Here is a 20,664-nt window from a genome sequence, read left to right as displayed (position 1 = left end):
AAGCGCCAGAGAACTGTTTGAAACAAGGTGTAGTTATTCTGTTCAAGAACACTGTTTCCAGCTATGTCTAAGGTAAGACAGAGTGTTTTTTTATCTTTAATATTTTTAACACAAGAAAAAATTCAGTGCATCTTGGCTTGCGTTTAACCAAATATGATATTGCTTCGCGAATACTGGAAACTCTTCCGAAAACCTATGGAAGCGGCGGCGAACGTGATAGTGGCGCGTCTAGCAGACTCGGAGTCTACGGAAGCAGACGACGCGATGGAAAAGTATAGGCTCCGCGACGTCCTCGAGCTTTGCGAGCCCCGTTTCTTTAACCCAACAGCTGAAACAATTCATTACGGTCAACCCGTTTGCAAAGCGGAATAAACTGATTGCAACTGCATGGACAAACAAATAATAACGCGCGCATAAACGAAAATAGAGCAGTTTATTTAGAGGTCTGAAACGCCACTCAGGGGGATTACACGCGTTTGAAGTGCAACTGGGAAGCGGAAAAAAGGCGTTTAGCCACTCGAAGTACGTCGTAAACATTTACTGTTTATCCGTTACAAACTGCGTTGTCACAATTTCTTACCTGAATAGATGATTATTAAAACGTGCGCAAACAATATGTTAAAATTACGAGAGCAAGCGCGCCAGCCTCTGCAGCATTACAAAAACAAAAGCAACGATAAAAATGACCGTTCAGACACTTTCCGAACTTTGCAGAAAAGATGGGGTCCCCATCCAAGACAGAAATAAAAAGAAATGGAGAACAGTAGCGAACAGCGACCGGTGATTGCAACGAAGAAGTTAGCAGACGATACAAAAATACGAATCACCCATCAAAGACCTCCTTCAACGACGACGATCGCACGAGGCGTCGGTTGAAAATTAGCAGGTGGTGCTCGCCCTCGGTATTGAGTCCACAACAAACAAAGCGGAAGCAACACGACGAAATTATTTTTAAAAAAAGAGCTTCACCTTTTTCTTCAGCTGCACGTTACACGTTTGTTTATTTGCTTTCGCGGCGTTGGCAGGAGCTAAGAACAAGAGGTGCAATCTGCTACGTGCAAGCAGTGAGTGACCTTTATTGCTTTCACTTTTCTTTCCTTTGTGACTTTGGCAGGTTGTTTGTTTGCTCGCTTGGCGCAGCAGTTCAAAAAGTACATTCCAGTACTTGTTGACGTACATGTCCAGGTAATCCTTGCACATCGTGCCTTTTTTGTGCATTCAGCGAAAACGCAAGTGCGTTTTCAGCTGAACTTTTGTTTGGTGAAATATTCGTCTGTTCATGCGCCAGTGGTGATTTTGAAGCCAGACTTGGATAGCTGTTCCAGTTTAACTTGAAGTAACTTAATTACTCACGTTTGTTCGGTCTTCGGGAAGCCGGAGAAGGATTTTCCACCACATCAGAAAAACTTGTTTTCGGAGTAAAGATGGCAGGCACGTGGCATGCCTGCCATCTCCAAGTATGCGCTGGTGCATGCCCGAAGGCGGCCGGTTGATCAACCAACGATGGCTCATAGCAGACGTGACCGCGTTCTGAAATAAAATCCAAATACAAACGTATAACGAGCTTACACTTCTTAATATATTTATTAAGTATCAAAAAGTACAAATGAAGATTTCGGATCAGAAACTCAATCGAAGGCGAACAAAGGAGGTTATCATAGACGACAGTGGAAAAACAACAACAACAACAACAAAGTTGCAGACGGCCTTCCAAATGTCCAGGCATAGCGTAGCAGACGAACCGGTGGTAGTAAGCGACGAAGCGAAGGAAAGAAAGTAAAAACTAAGCCAAACAAGGCAAAGCAAAATACGCGATGGTTCGAATGTCAAGTAAGCACAAGAAAGAAAAAAGCAAACAAAAAACATAAACACAGGAGGAAGTAAGACCGCGGCGGCCTAGCGTCGCCTCGGACATAAAAAGAAAGTAGACTTTGAAAAATGGAAGGAGGTGCACGACCGTTTATCGGGTATATTTTTTTGTAGCTCCGCTTTTATTAGTTTCAGTTATAGCGTCAGATTTGCATGTGCACAATCGTCTTTTCCAGAGCATACTGACATCGCAGAAAGGTACGTGATTCGAAATTGCTTTTTGCCTGTTCATCTAGAGACGATCGTAATATAGCCAGCTCGCCTATTCGACGAAACGGTTTTGCGCAATACAATCATGAAAAATTAAAATTGCAACAGCAAAAAAAAAAAAAAAAAAAAAAAAACTGATTGATATGCACACTAAAGTTGAAACGTAGCAATGTTCGAAAACATTTTTTTTTACACTGCAGTTTTCAAAGAAAGAGGGAGAAGGTACATTCGTGTCTTGCCCGGCAGACATAAGTTCTGAGTCTTCTGACGGAATGTCTTCTTCGGAAGAGCCCAAAAATTGCACCCTAGAAGCTGTAAAATCTTTTCCTCGCGAAGAAAATGACCTTGACTCATGAGGTGGAACCTATTTTTTAACATTCAAAGCAGTGAAGAGCTGTGACTTTTTTTTTTTTTTTCATTGCTCGCCTCGCACGGAGATAGGCAAAACCAATGCATTTTGGAGAATTCGTCTGCTAGCGGAGACTCCGAGTTCGCCAGGGGCACTGCGATCACTTTTCGCCCGCGATCTGCGGGAGTTGCCAGTATTGGCTTACATGGTGTTTGGTTTAACTATTAGGGTCTTTGTTTTCAGCCGTTATGCTTGTGGAAGCTCATTAACGCCACAGCTTCTTTCGGTTTCTTTACCAGCCATTGAAGTATTAATAAAGAGCTTTAGCTCCGAAGGTACCTGAGGGGTAATTAAATAACTACGGATGAGGCGCTTCGAGCATTTGAAAGCGACATTGATTAGACTCTCAAACCGAAGAAAGTCTAGAACAAAGCCGCGGGCGAACTTTGCGTGTATCAAAATGAAGGCATTGTAAGGTCTGCGTAGTTGAAACACCGACACCGGCGACAGGTCACGGAAATCCCAATAGGTGTATTTGCACCTCAAGCTGCGAACTTTCTGAAACCTATATTGAAATTTTGTTTTTTCCTCAGACGCCCGCATCACGTTTCAGTGAGACAATGTCTTGTATAACACATAGGATGGGTACAGTAGATTTGACACTGTAAAAGGAGCAAGAGAAGTTGGCTCCTGCATAAAGAAAGCTGAAACTTTCGCCGAATGTGGATTAAGGTGGTGAATTTTAGTTGATGTAATTTTAAGACGTGGTTTTCTTTCTGTAAAAAATGATACCAACAAACGTGCCAGGGTCAATGGCGGATGGGGCTCAGAGACGACTGAGTTAGGGATGCTTTTTACGCTTGGTGCCATGTCCCGATACGCGCAGAGAGCAGATGACGCAGTGTGCCGCCTTCTTCCCCATCCATGATGAGATCGTGCCATGAGTTGGAAGCATCGCTAACTCTGTCGTCTGCAAACACGCCTTTCTTTAAACCTGGTTCTTGGTCTCATTTTGTACATAAAGGATCCTATGCCTAAAATTTGTACCAGCTGAAATGCACCACATCTATGGTTATTTTTTTTAAAGTTTGATATTCCCACACAAAGGCGGAAATTTTTTCTGACTCTTTTTAGTGCGGAAGATTCACTGTTGCCACGCGACATGGTTATACCAAAATATTAGTGGGCAAACTGTACTTAGAGTGTGACCGCTTTTGAGCTAAGCACCTCGCGGACATCTCACTTGGTTACTGGACCTTCAGTACTAGATATTTAATATATGGGTTGCACCGCACTGCAGACGTCTGGTAAGGGATCTATACTTGCAGAATAAAATGGCGAGAGTTAGCTATTACCTACAATGAAGGGCGGCACTGCTTGATAAATGTCAGAGTTAGAGACCTTGTGGTATAGACCTTTCCAAGAAGAGCTCTTCGGCCGGCGCCAATTTGCAACTCTCGCGAACTTTCTTGGCCAGAAATGTTTGCCACCCGAAAACCCGGAAACCCGGAAATGAGTCTCACCACCTGCATTGTATGTTCGGCGTTCGCCGTTTTTTCTTGAAAGACGGCGAAAGAGCAAACGTCAACGTTCTTTGAGGATAATATCTGTTGATATGATCTCTGTAAAGCCTTCACAATCTGCGCGATAAATAGCTATTTCGTCTCAGGCTAGGGAACAGATCAGATACGTCGGTTATTTTGCTTGGGTGCTGTGCAAGGACCAAGCTCTTTTCAAAACGCCCCCTAAAACAAGTCTGGATTCCTTCCGATCGTCGTGAAGTAACTGTCGTCAATACTGTAGATTCGCCGTGCCTGTTACTTGAGATCGCGGCACCACGTGGTTTGTACAATACGTTGTTCAACCAATGTGTCTTCTTGAATTTTATGTAGTATGCGGGGAATACACATACCGTTCGGCTATCTCGTGTGATTAAATATGTTCAACAGTTTTGACCTTTGTATATCGGCATGGCTGAGTGCTTGGTGGCATATAAAATCTGCGTAAAATGAGGCAAACATTCAACTCGCATTCGCTCGGTCGCGCACATACTCAATAAAATAGCTTTTATTTTTTTGTACTTGTTCTAAGAGATGTTGGAGTGCTTTCCAGAGGCCCCCAAAAATTACATTCCCCATAAAACACACAAAAAAAGTGAAAGCCGTTTACAACTCCCTGTAACGCCGAATTAGAGCGCAGCTCTTGAGGAGGAGGAGGGAAGGGTACTGGGGGGGGGTGAAGTGACCTGGGGGGGGTCACGTGACCTTGGGGGGTCGTGACCTTGAGGGGTCACGTGACGATGCCGATGATGTCATTAATGACGTCACTGATGACGTCATCAGTGACGATGACGATGCGGACTCCGGTGACGTCATCAGCGATTATGACGATGACGATGCGGATGTCGGTGACGTCATCAGTGACGTCACTGATGACGTCATCCGTGATGATGACAATGACAATGCGGATGCCGTTGACGTCATCAGTGATGATGACGATGACGATGCGGATGCCGGTGAGATCATCAGTGACGTCACTGATGACGTCATCAGTGATGATGACGACGATGCGGATGCCGGTGAGGTCATCTGGGAGGTCACGTGACCTCGGCGGGGGGGTCACCTGGCCCTGGGGGTGGTCACGTGACCTCGGGGGGTGTCACGTGACCTCAGGTGGGGTCACGTGACCTCGGGAATGTCACGTGACGTGGGAGGGTCACGTGACCTCAGGGGGTCACGTGACTTGGGGGTCACGTGACCCTGGGGAGGGGTCACGTGACCTTGGGGTGACCTTGGGGGTCCCGTGACCTTAAGATGACCTTGGGGTTCGCGTGACCTTGGGGTGACCTTGGGGGTTGTGTGACCTTGGGGTGACCTTGGTTACGCCGACGCCGACGGCGACGCCAACGGCGATGGCGACGGCGACGCCGCTCAAGCCGGGAACGGGCCCCTAAGAGCTGCGCTCTAAAACACAATGAAACGCAGCACTTTAGCTGCCACTGGCGTCAAGGATTGCGCTGACGCAGGATTCCATGGCCCACTAACGACAAATCCCAAAGCTCAGTACAGTCGGGCAACACTGAAAGGAACTCTCAAAACCAGTGACGTGCTGTGTAAGTCACCTGGTCTAAATCCGCCACAAGAAAGTTTAAACACGCGATGAAATATAGGATGGCGTTGGCATGCAAAGAATGGAGTTGCCGTAGGAGCTACTAAACTGCTACGTCCACTGGGGTTTAGAAATATGGCAAGGTATAAATGGATTGAAAAAGCGGAGATAACGAGGCAGCTGTTATCCTACAGGTGGCATAAGAAAGAAATATATATGTACATTTCAAACTTTATTTATGGGAATTGGCAGGGTGGAAGGTGCGCGATGCTGTTGCGAAAAAAGCAGGTACGCACAATTAACAAGGCACAATTAAATTCGAGCACCATCGAAGCTCTATTCATCTGTACGACAAACGATTTGATGGTAAAGCAGAAAGTTGGAAAGTATAGAGCTTGCGTCTGACTAGCGACAGGTCAGTCGAACGTCGGAACGCAACAAGGCCTGTGTGAACAGTCCTCCCAAATTTGACATGGGCGATTCAAGCGAAATCGACGGCACCAAGTGGCCAGAACAAAAATCCATGGCGGCAGGTTCACTCTCCAGCCTTCCAGAGGGTATCAAATATTCACAGCGCCTGGCGGTCAAAATACGATAATGTGAAAGTAGGTTCAAAAGAACGTGATAAAAAGTGAAAGCCGTTTACAACTTCCTGTAACGCCGAATTGGAGCGCAGCTCTTGAGGAGGAGTGGAGGGTATATTCCTCCTCCTCCCTCGTGATCATGCCTGCTAGTCCTCCTCCCCTCCTGCTCCCCCTCCCTCTCCTTTACCACCTCCTCGTCCTTCAAGCTCCTCCCCTCCCCTCGCCTCCGCCTCCTCGTCTCTCCTCCCCCCCTCCTCCACCTTCCTACTGCTTTCCTCCTTGCCGCTCAAGCCGGACAATGAGGGGAGGAGGAGGAGAAGGAGGGGGAGGAGGAGGAGGGGGAGGAGGAAGAGGGGGGAGGAGGAGGGGAGGAGGAGAAGGGGGAGGAGGAGGAGGGGAGGAGGAGGGGGAGAAGGAGAGGGAGGAGGAGGAGAGGGAGGGGCGCGGTTACGCCGACGCCGACGGCGACGGCGACGGCGACGGCGACGGCGACGGCGACGCCGACGCCAACGGCGACGCCGCTCAGGCTGGAAACGGGCCCCTAAGAGCTGCGCTCTAAAACGACCAATACTTCGTTTCACTTCACCTCCAACAGCAACTGCCGGCACGATCGGATGGAACCAATCAACAAGCGCCACAAGTGCTACATCAAGGCACTCGTTGTCGCTGTCCGTTCGGGACCTATGACGCCACAAATCAAATATGCAGAAAAAAAAAGCACAGGATCGTGGCGGAGTTACTGTACATGACTGGCTCTAGACCCACCAGAACCGTGACGACACTATTTTGCAACCGCTTCATTAGCTTCATCAAATCACGGCGTCTTCCGTGGCCGGACTTAAGTTAAACGTGGTACTATAAAAGTATTTTAGTTTCTTTGGGGGGGGGGGGGGATATGATAGGATTCACAAAAAAAGTATAGTCGCTTTCTTGTTTTAGTTAAATTTAGCTTTATTTGCGGGGAGACAGACTTGCTATTTTTATTTCTATTAGAGCGCAGCTCTTAGGGGCCCGTTCCCGGCTTGAGCGGCGTCGCCGTCGGCGTCGGCGTCGGCGTAACCAAGGTCATCCCAAGGTCACGTGACCCCTCCCAAGGTCATCTCAAGGTCACGTGACCCCACGTGACCCCCTGAAGGTCACGTGACCCCTCGAGGTCACGTGACCCCTCGAGGTCACGTGACCCCTTCCAAGGTCATCTCAAGGTCACGTGACCCCAAGATGACCCCACGTGACCCTTTGAAGGTCACGTGACCCCCGTCACGTGACCCCTCTGAGGTCACGTGACCCCCGAGGTCACGTGGTCGCCTCCCCAAGGTCACGTGACCCCTTCCAAGGTCATCTCAATGTCACGTGACCCCACGTGACCCCCAGGTCACGTGACCCCTCTGAGGTCACGTGACCCCTCTGAGGTCACGTGACCCCCCGAGGTCACGTGACCCCTCCAGGTCACGTGACCCCAAGGTCACGTGGGGGTCACCTTTGGGGTCACGTGGCCTTGAGGTCACCCCCAGGTCACGCCTCCCCGAGGTCACGTGACCCCCTCCCCGAAGTCACGTGACACCCCCCCCCGGAGCATATTAAAGAATGAGGGGAGGAGGAGGAGAAGGGGGAGGGGTCTACCCTCCCCTCAGTACCCTTCACTCCTCCTCAAGAGCTGCGCTCCAATTCGGCGTTACAGGGATTTGTAAACGGCTTTCACTTTTTCTCTTCCCGTTTCAAAACACAAGCCGGCTAATTGAAAGTTTTATTCTGTTTTGTTTTGTGTGTGTTCACTTGACCGTTTCCTGCTGACGTCATTTCGACCTGTTTGCCCATCTTTGGATTCCTGGCTGCTAATGTGAAAGAGAGAGGCAATAGCCGGCTGGAGATGTGTGTTTTTGTACGATTCTCTTCCGATTATCACCTCATATAAGAACGAAAACCCAATGTTTTTGTCACGCATGTTCCTATAAAAATTTTGTATCATACTTTGGAACTTGGTGCACAAATTTCACCAAACGAGGGTATTGAAAAAGGCAAGTTGCAAAATAAACAGAAAGCACCGAATTTGGGACCTTTCACCTCCCTCATAAGTGGCGCAAGTGGATTGACTTGATCTACATACTTATCTAATATTTTTTCATGATTCAAAGAAAGAGCAGCGCCTATCACACTCTTAATAGTTTGTTTTTCATATCTATTTGCAGCAACGTAGGGCCGAGATGGTCGGTGAATCAGCTATTCGAGAGACTGCAATCAAGAGCAATGGCTAGGTGGCGCAAGCTACCTGCCAGTAAAACTGACTTACCCACTACCTTTGATTCGTCTATACTCTGTTTCCCCATAGTTTACAGCACCGTTATCGCTAGTGGCGTGAACGAGGTGCTTTGTGTTGTACCCTGGGGCCCTAAACTCGTGAAACACGAAGTTGGGGCCAAAGTTGAGGGAGCGCACCGATTGGACTATCACGACGATGACTCGGCGTTTTTGTCGCCAACATCCAATCGGCGCGCTCCGCCAACTTTCGGCTCCAACTTTGTGTTTCACGAGTTTAGGGCCCCTGGTTGTCCGAGAGCGGGAGCAAATGCTACTCAAAAAGTTTTTTTTTTTTTTTTTTTTTTTGTGCCAATGGTTTTGACAAACGCTGCACATATATGCAACAAAAAAAAAAAAAAAAAGCATATACACGAACCGAATCTCAGTCCACAGTTTCAGCGTGTTGGCTGCATTTAACACACGAATGCTAAAAATGACGCTGCCCATTATTGTTTTATGGGAACGGTGAATAAACACTGCGAAACTAGCTCGAAAACCCATCCCTCTCGTTCTATAGATTCTATTCAAGGACAGAGTCAGGGGTGCTCGAGCATACCGCAAAGCCAGTGGATGCCGAATATGCAAGACAATAGCTTAAGGGAATGCAGGGCAACGATACATTATTAAAAAAAGAAATCAAGTGGTTTATTTACGTTAGGAGAGCTATGAAATGATAAGATCAAGCAGAAATTTGCTAACGTTTTACTTGTTCTACCACTCAGAACACAAAACGACAGAGCAAAAGCACTTTAGCCAAGCTATGCCGTGGAAAGGGTCAAGCTGAATACGCTGGAAGATAAAATCTAAAACTTCCAGAATATATAATTTCCGTTTTTTTGCCAACTGCAGTAATTTGAACGTCTTCTTGTGCGCCGTTAATAGATAATGTCATTTGAGAAAAGCTTCAACATTCAATAAACCGCGAAAAAAAATGAGAAATATGGGAATCATTTTTAGAGCCCTAAAATACAGGGTAATTCAGGCGAGGTTTATGGTTCGGGGAGTTGGTGCTGAATTTTTGAAGACATGGTTGCGTTTCTGGACACAAACAATAAAGAAGAACAGATGATGCAATTGACTTTTGTTGTCTGCTCTTCGTTGTTCGCAATCATGTTTCTATAGTTCAAACAGATCACAAACTAATTGAATCTTGCATGGAGAATGTGTAAAAATAATTGGCTGAAAGTGGCAGCAGTCGAGACTACTTCTTGGTCATTCAGAGTGCAGCCATTTTCACTTTAAGCTCGTAGAAATTTTTTTAATTTACTTGCAGCCACTTACAGCCATCTTATATGGGCGGGAGATAAAAACCACACATATCATTCCAGACGTTATAGATGAAGTTGTTACAATAGTTACACGTCTATTGCCAAGACGTTAGATTAAAGTCAAGAAATGAGGAAACTGTTTTGCTTTACTCGAGCAAGCTTATTATTTTAATAAACTTTTCATGCTTTATTTTCTAAGCCCGAAACAAAGGTGGCGAGGTGATTTGCCGGTTGCCCGAACGGCTTCTGACCAAATCACACTAGCGATAGGGCATACAGGGGTCATGCACGCGGCAAAGAGAGGTCGGGCTGCAGCCATTTTCTTTCTTAACTGTTAAACGCACAAACAAAATATATTTCCAATTTAAGAACACCCACAAGTCCCCCAGGGAAATATACTCCCTCTTGGCCTCGTGCGTCAATTTAACATAATAAAAATATTTCGCGCAGTCTGTGTGCCTGTCACGAGGGACTTGCATAATGTTTTTATGATTATATATAATCTAGAATATACTCTGGACATTAAGAAAATATTTTGTTGAGTAATAATCATAAATTTCTTCTCTAACTAAAGTAACAGGAGTTCGATGCCATTCCCGTTGTCGGATCCTTATACTCTACGCGTATTTGGTGATGTACCTTTGTTTGTTACTTTCCAAACGGCAAAGTCCACGTCTAAGGAGAAAGCCTTGGATAAGTACTTTATCTTCTGGGTGACAGAGAACAGTCGTCAGATGATGCGAATGATGATGACGTCAATGAGGTGCACGTACACGCTCAAAGGATTCTCAAGAGTTCACGGATTTAAAAACTGCCAGATATAATGGCAGCCTATCTGATAACAATGTTGACTGGGAGAATTACTGTTATCGGTACTAATATGCTGGCAGTAACCATAACCTCAGTAATTCTAATGTATATTTTTGAAAGAAAAAGTTCAATGTACATGCTAAGAAAATTATAGATTTTCGTTCATGAGCCTCAGCTCACTTCAACGTTGCTGCAACTGTCACACTAGTGGTAATTTTTGTGAACTGTTTGGTAAAAAAATTGAACAACGTTGTGGAGCAAACCATCCTATATGCAGGAAAAATCAAGATCAAAGGCTGCGAAAACACGAAAAATCTCAGCGTACCAGTCATCTTCGTTTTTCTAGCGAGGCACATGCCGCCAATTTTTAATAAAATGCCTATAAAAACGGCAGGTACTGCTCTACAGAAAAAAAAATTATAAGATTTTGAAAATCATATGCTCCATATGCAAGGTCCGCCTTTCTGTGTAGTGCTCTTTTTGCAAGGTCGGGCTGATTGAGGACCCAGATCGAAGAATGTTCCCTCCCCTGCGTTCTGGCGTCAAACATTCAATCTTCTACGTTTTCGCCTTTATGAAGCTTATGTGGCCATAAAGATAATTTTCCAAAGTTCTATTTATATCTGAATGAAAAAAAAAAAAACATTATAGGGTTTTAACTTTTAAGGGTGAAAGCAGGAGAAGGCCCTTCTTGGCTAAAAGGTTCTGTTAGTCTAAAAGTTGCTACGCGGAAGTGTTCTTCACTTAAGTCCAAACGCCGATGACGTGCATCATCTTCGATGATGACATGTGCGCGTGCTCCAGTCTCCTGCATTTCCATGCACGACTTCGAGCTGCTGACGGCGGGGTTGACCCGCTACACGTCACACGAGACGTTCTTCACGGTGCACGGGCAGTACTCCAACAGCTGGGCGCTGCATGTGAGAGACATCCTGCGGAGGGGACGCGGGTTTCTACAGTGCCTGCTGAACTCCGATCTACAGGCGAGGCAGGTGGCTGCTGCCAGAGTGGTCGCTGAGTAAACCATGACTTATTTGCTCTCACGTCAGAAGTGAAAGCAGAATCAGTATTCAGGGTAGCCGGATGGGAAGCAATGTATCGCCTTTTTATCAACTCATTCGCGTTGTAATGTGCTTTACATTTTAGGGGCGAAGCACCTTAGAGTCTACCCATGTCCGTATATCCGTCCGCCGTCGGGTGCACGTGCTCCTGCTCGAAAGCTCACGCGCTCACGTGCTCACGAGCACGTGAGCACGTGCTCCCGTGCTCGTGTAGGGCAAAAAAGAACCGCACCTCCACGTGGTGAATGATGTTGATTGGGGCGAAGCTCTGGTGGTGCTTGTCTGCGTAGACGGTGAGCCGCAGCATGCCAAGCCTTTCGCTCGTTTTTATGCATGTCAGACAGAGAATGTGTGGTATGGAACGTGGCTATATACGGATTTGAGCATTTGACCGCAGCGTGACATGGATGAAAACAAACGAAAGGCTCGGCATGCTGCGGCTCAGCGTCTACGCAGCAAGCACCACAAGAGCTTCGCCTCAATCAACATCATTCACCAAGTGGAGATGCGTTTTTTTTTACCATGGTGTTTACACTACGAAACTACAAGCATCTCTAGTTATCGAAACAAAAAGAGGTGAAGGGTCGAAAGCTAACCACAAAATGCAGCTCACATTGATTGATATCTCTCGGCCAATCAATCAGTTTACCTTCTCTTGACATCATGACCTTCCGAACGGATGTTTTTTTTTTTCAATATAGCAGAGCGCCTTCTGTCAAGGTGTTCGCAGGTACTTATCGCAGCTGTTCAATCGACGTGCCCCTGGTGGCAACTATTTCGCTGGCAGTAGTCAATGTGCCTAGATTGGAGAGTTTTTCCAACTGATGTATATAGGTCACGAGGTTTATCGGCCAGGTGACCTCTTCGGAATTTGCAATAAAAATTGCGAGGAGGTGATGAGGGCATCAGGTGTCTGCAATCTGTCCTCATCCTCTACGCGATTAGCCTCCTCGCCACGGTGCAACGCACGAATGCGCACGAGCAACCGTTTTGCGTTTTCGGTGTCCACGATGAAATTGTAAGTGCTGTCCATTGTTTGGTTTGTTTCCCTCCCTAAATCTAGGCTCTCTGTACGTAGCACCTATTTCAGACAGCCTCGTGAAACTTATTCCTCAAACCGGGCAAGCTCCTCAAACAAGTTACATTACATCAGTAGTCCCTCAACCGTCAGTAATCCCCCCTCCACTTTTGCGCAGTGCCCAAGGCTGGCATCCTGGGAGGCCCGGAACTGCACGTGGAGGCCGGCCCGACGCTCAACCTCACGTGCACCACCAGCGAGGGCGCCGAGGCCTCGAGGTTCGTCTTCAGCTTCCACCAGCGCCGCCTAGTGAACTTGGAGAGCGGCTACCAGGTCGTTGTCGCCAAGGGCCGCGACGGCTCGGCCGTGTCCAGGCTCTTACTGTCGGCGGTCTAGGGAGCGGACTCAGGCAAGAGCATATGGTACCCGGCCAGCACTAATGCCACCTGGGAGATGGTGCACGTCTTGGAGAGCCAGCGGCGACTGGCGGCCGTCCGGAACAACGTCGGGGGCATGGGCCTCAACCCAGCCTTAGAGTGGCAGCCGAAGTCTTGCAAGGAGACTTCTCTTCCTTATACCCGAACAAGCTACGTTTTCGAATGGACTGAGAAAGGAACGGCATTTTTCATTTTTTTCTTTTCTGGTTCATTCGCGTTTTCTGGACTCCGCTTCACTTTAAGGTCGACAGCAGGAGACGCTATGGCTCGATGGAACCACTAAGACAGTGCCAAAATTGCCTCGTCATGGCGCTAGTCGTCTTTGTGCATGTTTGTTATCACTCGCCTAACCAATCACAAACGGGGAACGCTCCCCCATCCCGTGTTTTTGTTTTCTGTGCGTGATTGGTTTAGACGGTGATGGTCAAGAAATAAAACCGCGGGCGCCATAATGTTGCACCCTCGAAGTTACTTGTTTGGCTCTTCCAGACTTGGACATTTATTGTACTTATATTTTATAAGTGTAGGCAGAAAAAACAAACTAAGCCTAAAAAGTGTTTTTCTTTCTATTTATTATGTAACGGGTAGAAAAACGACCAAAAACCCATGTGTTACACGCCGCGACTCATAGATTGCGTCACATAAACTACAAACGTGAAAGCTCCTTTGAGAAATTAGCAGCCGCAGAGCCGTATAGAGGGCGAGTTTGGTTATACATTGGGAAGTATCGGAGGCAAATGAGGATGGGGCGCCATTGGTCGAAAGCGGGCTGGGCGTGTTCCAGGGCGTCTTCACAAATTCGAATGTGGCCACCCAGAAGCCGCGAACAAATACCCTGGCGGTAATAGCGAGCAACAAAATTAACACGTGCGTCGGAGTAACTCTCGGTGACTAAAAATATGGTGCACGTAATTTTTTCATCAAGGATACGCAAAAAAAAAAAAAATCTAGCAGAACGATCGACGTAATTCGTACGCCGGGGGCCAAGAGCCGGGAATCTGCCGTCCTAATTAACGGTGAGATTCTGTCCGAGCAAAACAGAGTTCAAGCGGCACATTTCATATTTCATCTTTTTGCGTAATCATTCTCGAAACATCACGTGCACCATATTTTCGATCATGAAGAGTCAATACATTTAACCCTTACACGCTTATTAAAACTGTTTCTCGCTACCAGTGCTAGGGCATTATTTTCGGCTTCTGGTTGGCCAAGAGAGCACATCAAGCCCTCTTTCTGTGCCTAGTACGCGCCCTGGCTCTGCCCGTTCCTCCCATTGGCGAAACCTTCTCTATATATGGCTCCAAGTACACGAAAGCAGATCCAGCAGATCAGGGCTGAAGTGGTTCCATCTGTTTGCAGCAGCGAGAACCAGACGGCCTTTGTGTTTTCCTTCCTCTACATAGGAAAAATGCTTCTTTTTTTTTCGTGCTGTTGTTTTTTACTTGATACCTGCACTTATTTGTGAATGAGAAATGCACAACCTAAAGAAACTTTTCCTTGTGAAACAGTATAAATGCACTACGCTTAGCGATATATTTATGTGATTTATTTCATGCCTATATATAGCGCTGCGACATCACCCTCTATATATAACAGAGAACGAACGTACGAACAATTTCCTTTGGTAAAAAGCAATAAAAACTAAGGAAACATTTTTGTACCTTTATAAAAAAAAAGAAAAAGATACGCTCGTATAGTATTTCCTTGTTATACTTAGATATACTTTCAGCCAGTGTTGGAGTTACCGAAAAAAGTACCGAAATGCGTTCCACGTTCCATGCAAATAAACGTTACATGCTACCTTTACCGTTACAGATAAAAAGCAACGCACGCTACTTTTGCGTCACTTTTTAAATTATGAATTTACATGTTTTACTCTTTTGATTGTAGTGGTATGCATAAGAGCCATATTAAGAAGAAGAAAAAACATTATGTTGATGAACAAACAACATAATTACTTTATTATTTTGTCAGTTTTACCTAAATACTCACAAGTAAATAAAAGAAAACAAAAAACCTCGAACATTTATATGGCATGGAGCATAGAGAATCAAAGTAAAGTTGAGGTGTAATTCTTTTTATGTATTGGGAAAAAAAGTATCGAGAAACGTAACTATACGTTACAATTTACTCGAAGTAAGTAACATAAGTACGTTATCCGTTACTGTTTTGAAAAACTAAAAAATGCGTCACAAAGTTGCAAACAAAAAGCAAAACGTTACCGGTAACACCGTTACTTGTAAAGCGTTACCGGACACACTGCTTTCAGTGTACTTCGTATTTTAGGGGTGTGATCTGCGCTTTGAGGATGTGTGCCAACTGAGGTGTTGGTTACTCAGGGCTGGGCAGAGATACTCCAAAAAGTATTCAGGAATACAAATACTGAGGTACATGTGCATTAAGGCCCACAATACAGATACTGAGATACATTTGTATTTTATGCAACAAAATATCCCTAAGATACTTCTGCAAAACTACGAAAAAGTGTTCCCAAATACAAAAACATACTTATAGAAATACATTTGTTCCTCAACGGTGCTACGTGGGGAAGGCGTAGTTTCTTGGCGAATGCGAATAATAACTTATGCTCGTGCTCCTCTTTTTGTGCCATTTTATGGCACATTGAGTTCTTTATTTACCGTTAATTCTGTTAAAACAACATGTCACCTCGTTGAATCACATAGTTACAGAACGATAAAGACTGCGTGCCATGCTTGACAAAATACGTCTGCCCGAAATTAACCTCGTTTTACCGTGAGGTCGCATCTTAGACTGTCGTATTATGTGCTTTTGAGTAACCCATAGTGTGAGGAGATTGTGCAACTGGACCGTTATTTTCCTCCACTCAGCTCCTTTACAGAGGGCGCTCTGCTAATTTGGAAAGAGTGGAGGCTTTGTGAGAGGAGCTAATTTAGCTATTTTTAGAATAACCTTCTTTAAGCCACATTTTTTATGTTGGTGACTGAGATGGATCACGTTTTATAGGGCCAGTTCATGTTATAAATTCTCAAACAAGTTGCACCAAACAGATGTTTTAATGTTTCAAATTTATCTTAAAACAGGCAACAAATGTAACGAAATAGTTAAGTCTATCAAAGTATCACGATACAAGCGATACATTTTAAATGTGTTTCAGTACTGAGATACAAATAATTTTTTTTCAGATGCATCGCAATACAGAGATACAGATACTTGAAGTGTATATCTTAGATGAGTGGCTCTCAGCCAATGATATTCGGCAGACCCCTTGTGGGTCGGCTGAGATCATGGAGGACTCCGTTTGTAGTGGGGAAAAGGGAAAGCCTAGGTTAATTATGATAGTGATTTAATAAATTGATATAACTAAGTGGCAAGTGTAAAGTGGATTTCTCTTACTGACATATACACGGGTAAACTTACCCGAAAATTGGAACGTTTCCTATCAATCTAAGAAACGACAACTTTTATTGCCGGGCCTGACGGATCAGGTTGGGCTTCGCAGACCCCTAGAATGCCTTTGCGGACCCCAAACGGTCAGGGACTCCCATTTGAGAATTACTGTCTTAGATGGTATCGCGATATTTTTGCATCAAGATACTGCCCAGCCCTGCAGTTACTAGTGGCAACTGAGGTATTGGTTACTAGCCATAGACTATGTCTCCAGATCTGGGTCAATAATGCTCGCTTAAACGTACGCACGAAGTAATGCTTTTATTTATGTTGCCGGCGACGCGAGACTATGGCGCGTCTTCTAACTGAACACTCCGAAATGACGATACACGGAGACTCAGCACATGCACAAAGTGTTTCAAACTTATGTTAAGTTTTTTTTTAGTCCGTTTTTTAGTCCGTTTTTTGGCGAAAGTCTCTTTTGCGCGGTGAAACGCCCATTGAATCGACAGATCTCCCGGTGATTCTAGCTGAGTAGGGCAGTCGTCGGTAAAGATACACTTGTTCTCCAATGTATGTCTTGGTTTCAGACTCGTTAAAGTCCTCAAACGTCCTACGAACGGGACTTGGCAACTCGTAACGGGAATCGGATATATCAATATTCCTATAGAAATGAATTTTGACTTTCTGTTGAAACGTCTTCACTTCTTGTTGACTCTGATGACTTCCTTGTGACTTAGACTTTCTGATGACAGTGTAAATAGGAAGTCAACAGACCTTCTGTCAACTTCCTGTTTATTTTTTTCTCTTGACTTCCTATAGCAGAAAGTCAACAGACTTTCTGTCAATTCCATGTTGAATTTTGTCTTTTGACTAAGGTAAACATAATGTCTACAGACTCTCTGTCAACTCTTTGTAGAATGTTTTATTTTGACTTCCTGTAGCAAAAAGTCAACAGACTTTCTGTCAACTCCAGGTTGAATTATTTTTCTTTCGTCCAAGGTAAACATAATGTCAACAGACTTTCTGTAAACTCTGTGTAGAATGTTTTATCTTGGCTTTCTGTAGCAAAAAGTCAACAGACGTTCTGTCAACTCCATGTTGAATTTTTTCTCTTGACTAAGGTAAACATACTCAAAAAATATTATTATTTATCCTACTCGTGGCGCTGAAGGTTGGGGGTGGTCACGCCAAGAACAAATTATGGCACTCAAATGCTGAGGCACAATATTCCTAATTTACTCAATCTTTACGAATCGAAAAACTTGGACTGGAATAAAATGTCAATAGGGGAAATCTGTTCATAATATATTTGGGTGGTCAGGATAAGTAGTTAAAATCACTGTTTTCGTATTTGATTATATTGCTTTATCTGCCATGGTGAATTTTCGCGTGTTGCATCCTCTGTGTGTGTGTGTGTGTTTTTTCCCCTGTTGTGTTCTGTCGCCGTGCACTGTAGGTGGTCAAGGGCTCGTCAAGCTGTGTATGCCGCTTTTCCCTTGGTCGCCGCCATCGAGTGTGATGGAAATAAATTATTATTATTATTATTATTATTATTATTATTATTATTATTATTATTATTATAATGTCAACAGACTTTCTATGAACTGTTTTATTTTTCTTTTAACTTTCTGTAGTATTGAATCAATAACATTTTTTTCTGAATTTTGTGATTTTTTTTTTACGTTCTGCAGTAGAAAGCTAACAGCATTTCTTTCGTGAATGTTTTATTTTGAATTCTTGTAGCAGAAAGTCAGCATAATTTCTAACAGCTTTGTGACGATTTTGTTTTCTTTGCCTCATGCTTACAGTCGAGTCCCTGCACTGAAGATTTTTACTTCTTGAAGTCAGGTAAAGTCCACAATGTGTTGCCGTTTTATTTTCTTCTGACTTTCAGTCAGTGTCAGCCCATACTCCCGAATTGACTCTGTATTTAAACGTGCTTACCTCCTCTAAGCAGCGTCAACAGTCTGGAAATTGTCTGGCGACCCCGTGTTAAAATTGTTTTCTGTTGGTGGAGTCAACAGGAACTCAGATTTTCTGTACGTTCTATGCTGAAATTTATTTTTGTTGACGTCATATTAGATCAGTTGAGTGTACAACTGTCTTGACACAGTAATTAAAATTTTAGTTGACTTCTTCCAGCCAGCATACATTTTTTTTTAATTTTGTCGTCAAAGTTTTTTAGTGTTACTATGTTCCTTAATTCACCGGTTTGCTTAGTTTACTTATGCTTACTTTTTTCAATGTGTATTTCTGCAAAAGTAATAAAAGTCAGCAAAATGTAGTGTTTAACATTTTCAAGTGAATTCTACAAGTCAGCCAGTAGCTGTTTTTTTAGTTAAAATACTCCGGTGATTTTCAGCTGTCAGGCCGAAATAGAATTCATGTATTTGTGTATAAAATAAAATGGCCAAATAATGTAACAATGACAAGTACTATGGGATGCACTTCGTGCAAACCAGGCATTTTATTTACACATTTGCCTGTTATGAAAAAAACATGTTGCAAACCAGGCACACAGGATTGATTCACACTGATAAAGAATGGTCACAGTGCAGAATATTGATATCACTGGCATTGCTAAAAAAAAGTACGAAGAAATTAACTTTAAGGAATTCTCAAGCTTTAAATTGAGCTGCTTCCTTACACAAGCGAGAAACTGTCAATAAAAACACACTTCAACTCGCCTCTACAACAAATGCCTGGTCTATCTTGCAGAGAATCCTTTTCTGACCAACGTTCAGCAACACACACTTTGACGCCCGATGTGCTGGAACCTTAATTATTTCTCCATCGGACGAAACCTCGAAAATGGTTGGATGTTCAGTTCGTCAACTCCAGAGTTTGAATAAGCCCTCACCTTTAACTTGCTGGCAAAAAAGAAAACCTCTTTATCACAATGACAGGCAGCATAATTATGGCTAGATCTACACAACAAGACAATTTCCACGATTCTACCAAAGGTGTCACCAACTTTCACATAGGGATTTACACGTCTTGACTTGTCGCACCTAAATATGCAAAACCTGAAAACACCAAGACTTGCTTTCTTAAAACAAACACCGTCGTTGTGACGCTTTCCCTTTCCATGCAGAAATGCTCCTGCAACTTTTGCCACGTGTTGCTTCAAATTGTAGCCTTTGGTGGAGATATTCAACAATGCCAAGGCACCCGAGTTCGACACATGCAAATCGCTCAATCGTGGCAATGATGACAAAATGCAGTGCTGTTTCATAATGTGTAACTGCGCATACCTCGTCTCGTTCACAAGCTTAACAAGTTGACCATTCATCTGTTCGATTGGATAACAAGAGTAGTTCCAAAGAGGACCCCAGGTCCCACACTCTGCAAGGTGAAAGAGTATGTGAGCATTGTATGTAATTTTTTCTATTCCAGACAATGCCTCATACTCCCTCAAAAAACACAACATTTGTTTCTTGATCCAACTCAGTTGGTCTACGGAATGGAGCCCGCCGCAAGAAAATGCATTAAACGAAACGAACAAACTTCAACCAGTTTCGAAGAAATGTGGCTGGTAGATGGTCATGAAGGACGAAAGGAGAATAAAAAAAGAAAGCCAATTTCGCCACACGGACGACTTCCAGTACTTGCGGGGATGTAGAGACCGTGGCAGTCTCGACATCTCCCACAAGGGCTGCAAAAGCTGCGACCTACTGTCGATCTCATTTATTTTCCCACCAAGACTGTAAGGAAATGCGGACTTGTGGCTGAGCCACATGAATGCCGTATGCCTGACAAAGCCAGAGCAGACGGCATGCATGTAGTCAACCACAAATCCGCAGGGAAATGCAAAAAAAAAAACTGAGCATAAAAAAGGTGCTTGGTTCTTTAACACCACGAGCAGCTTGCGCTGCTTGTTCAGCTGTCTCAGCATCCTTCAAAAATGAATCGTGCGTCCTAAGAGCGTGCTTGGATCCTGTTGTTGAATAGACACACGCATGCCCGTTGCCTTTCCGGACAACTTCACAGTCGTGTGTGCACCAGGCATAGCCATTTTTTCCATTGAACTGATTCATGTTAATTACCATTCCCCTCGCAACGGTATCCACACAGCATTGTCCTGGAAAGACATGTGTCGCATGCGACACTCCAAGGTCATCTTCCCAGGACAAACCTTGGCTTGAGAGGTGGTTCATTTCGTGAACGAACGGTTCCAGGTAACAGTTCATATCTGGCTTTTTGGTTCCGAACCAAAGACCGGCCAGAAGAAGGTTTTTCGTTCTTTCGTTTTGGGGCGATTCGTTCACTGCGAGCTGCGGTGG

The 20,664-nt window shown here is 44.5% G+C and overlaps 1 pseudogene; it reads left to right on the top strand.

The window, feature by feature from the left end:
• Window positions 1-19,920, top strand: part of LOC120842701 — a 112,529-nt pseudogene extending 92,609 nt beyond the window's left edge.
• Window positions 19,921-20,664: the final 744 nt, after the last annotated feature.

The sequence above is a fragment of the Ixodes scapularis genome, unplaced genomic scaffold, assembly GCF_016920785.2.
Source record: "Ixodes scapularis isolate PalLabHiFi unplaced genomic scaffold, ASM1692078v2 PGA_scaffold11__112_contigs__length_91849675, whole genome shotgun sequence".
Lineage (NCBI taxonomy): Eukaryota > Metazoa > Arthropoda > Arachnida > Ixodida > Ixodidae > Ixodes > Ixodes scapularis.
This window is presented reverse-complemented; position numbering and strand designations above follow the sequence as displayed.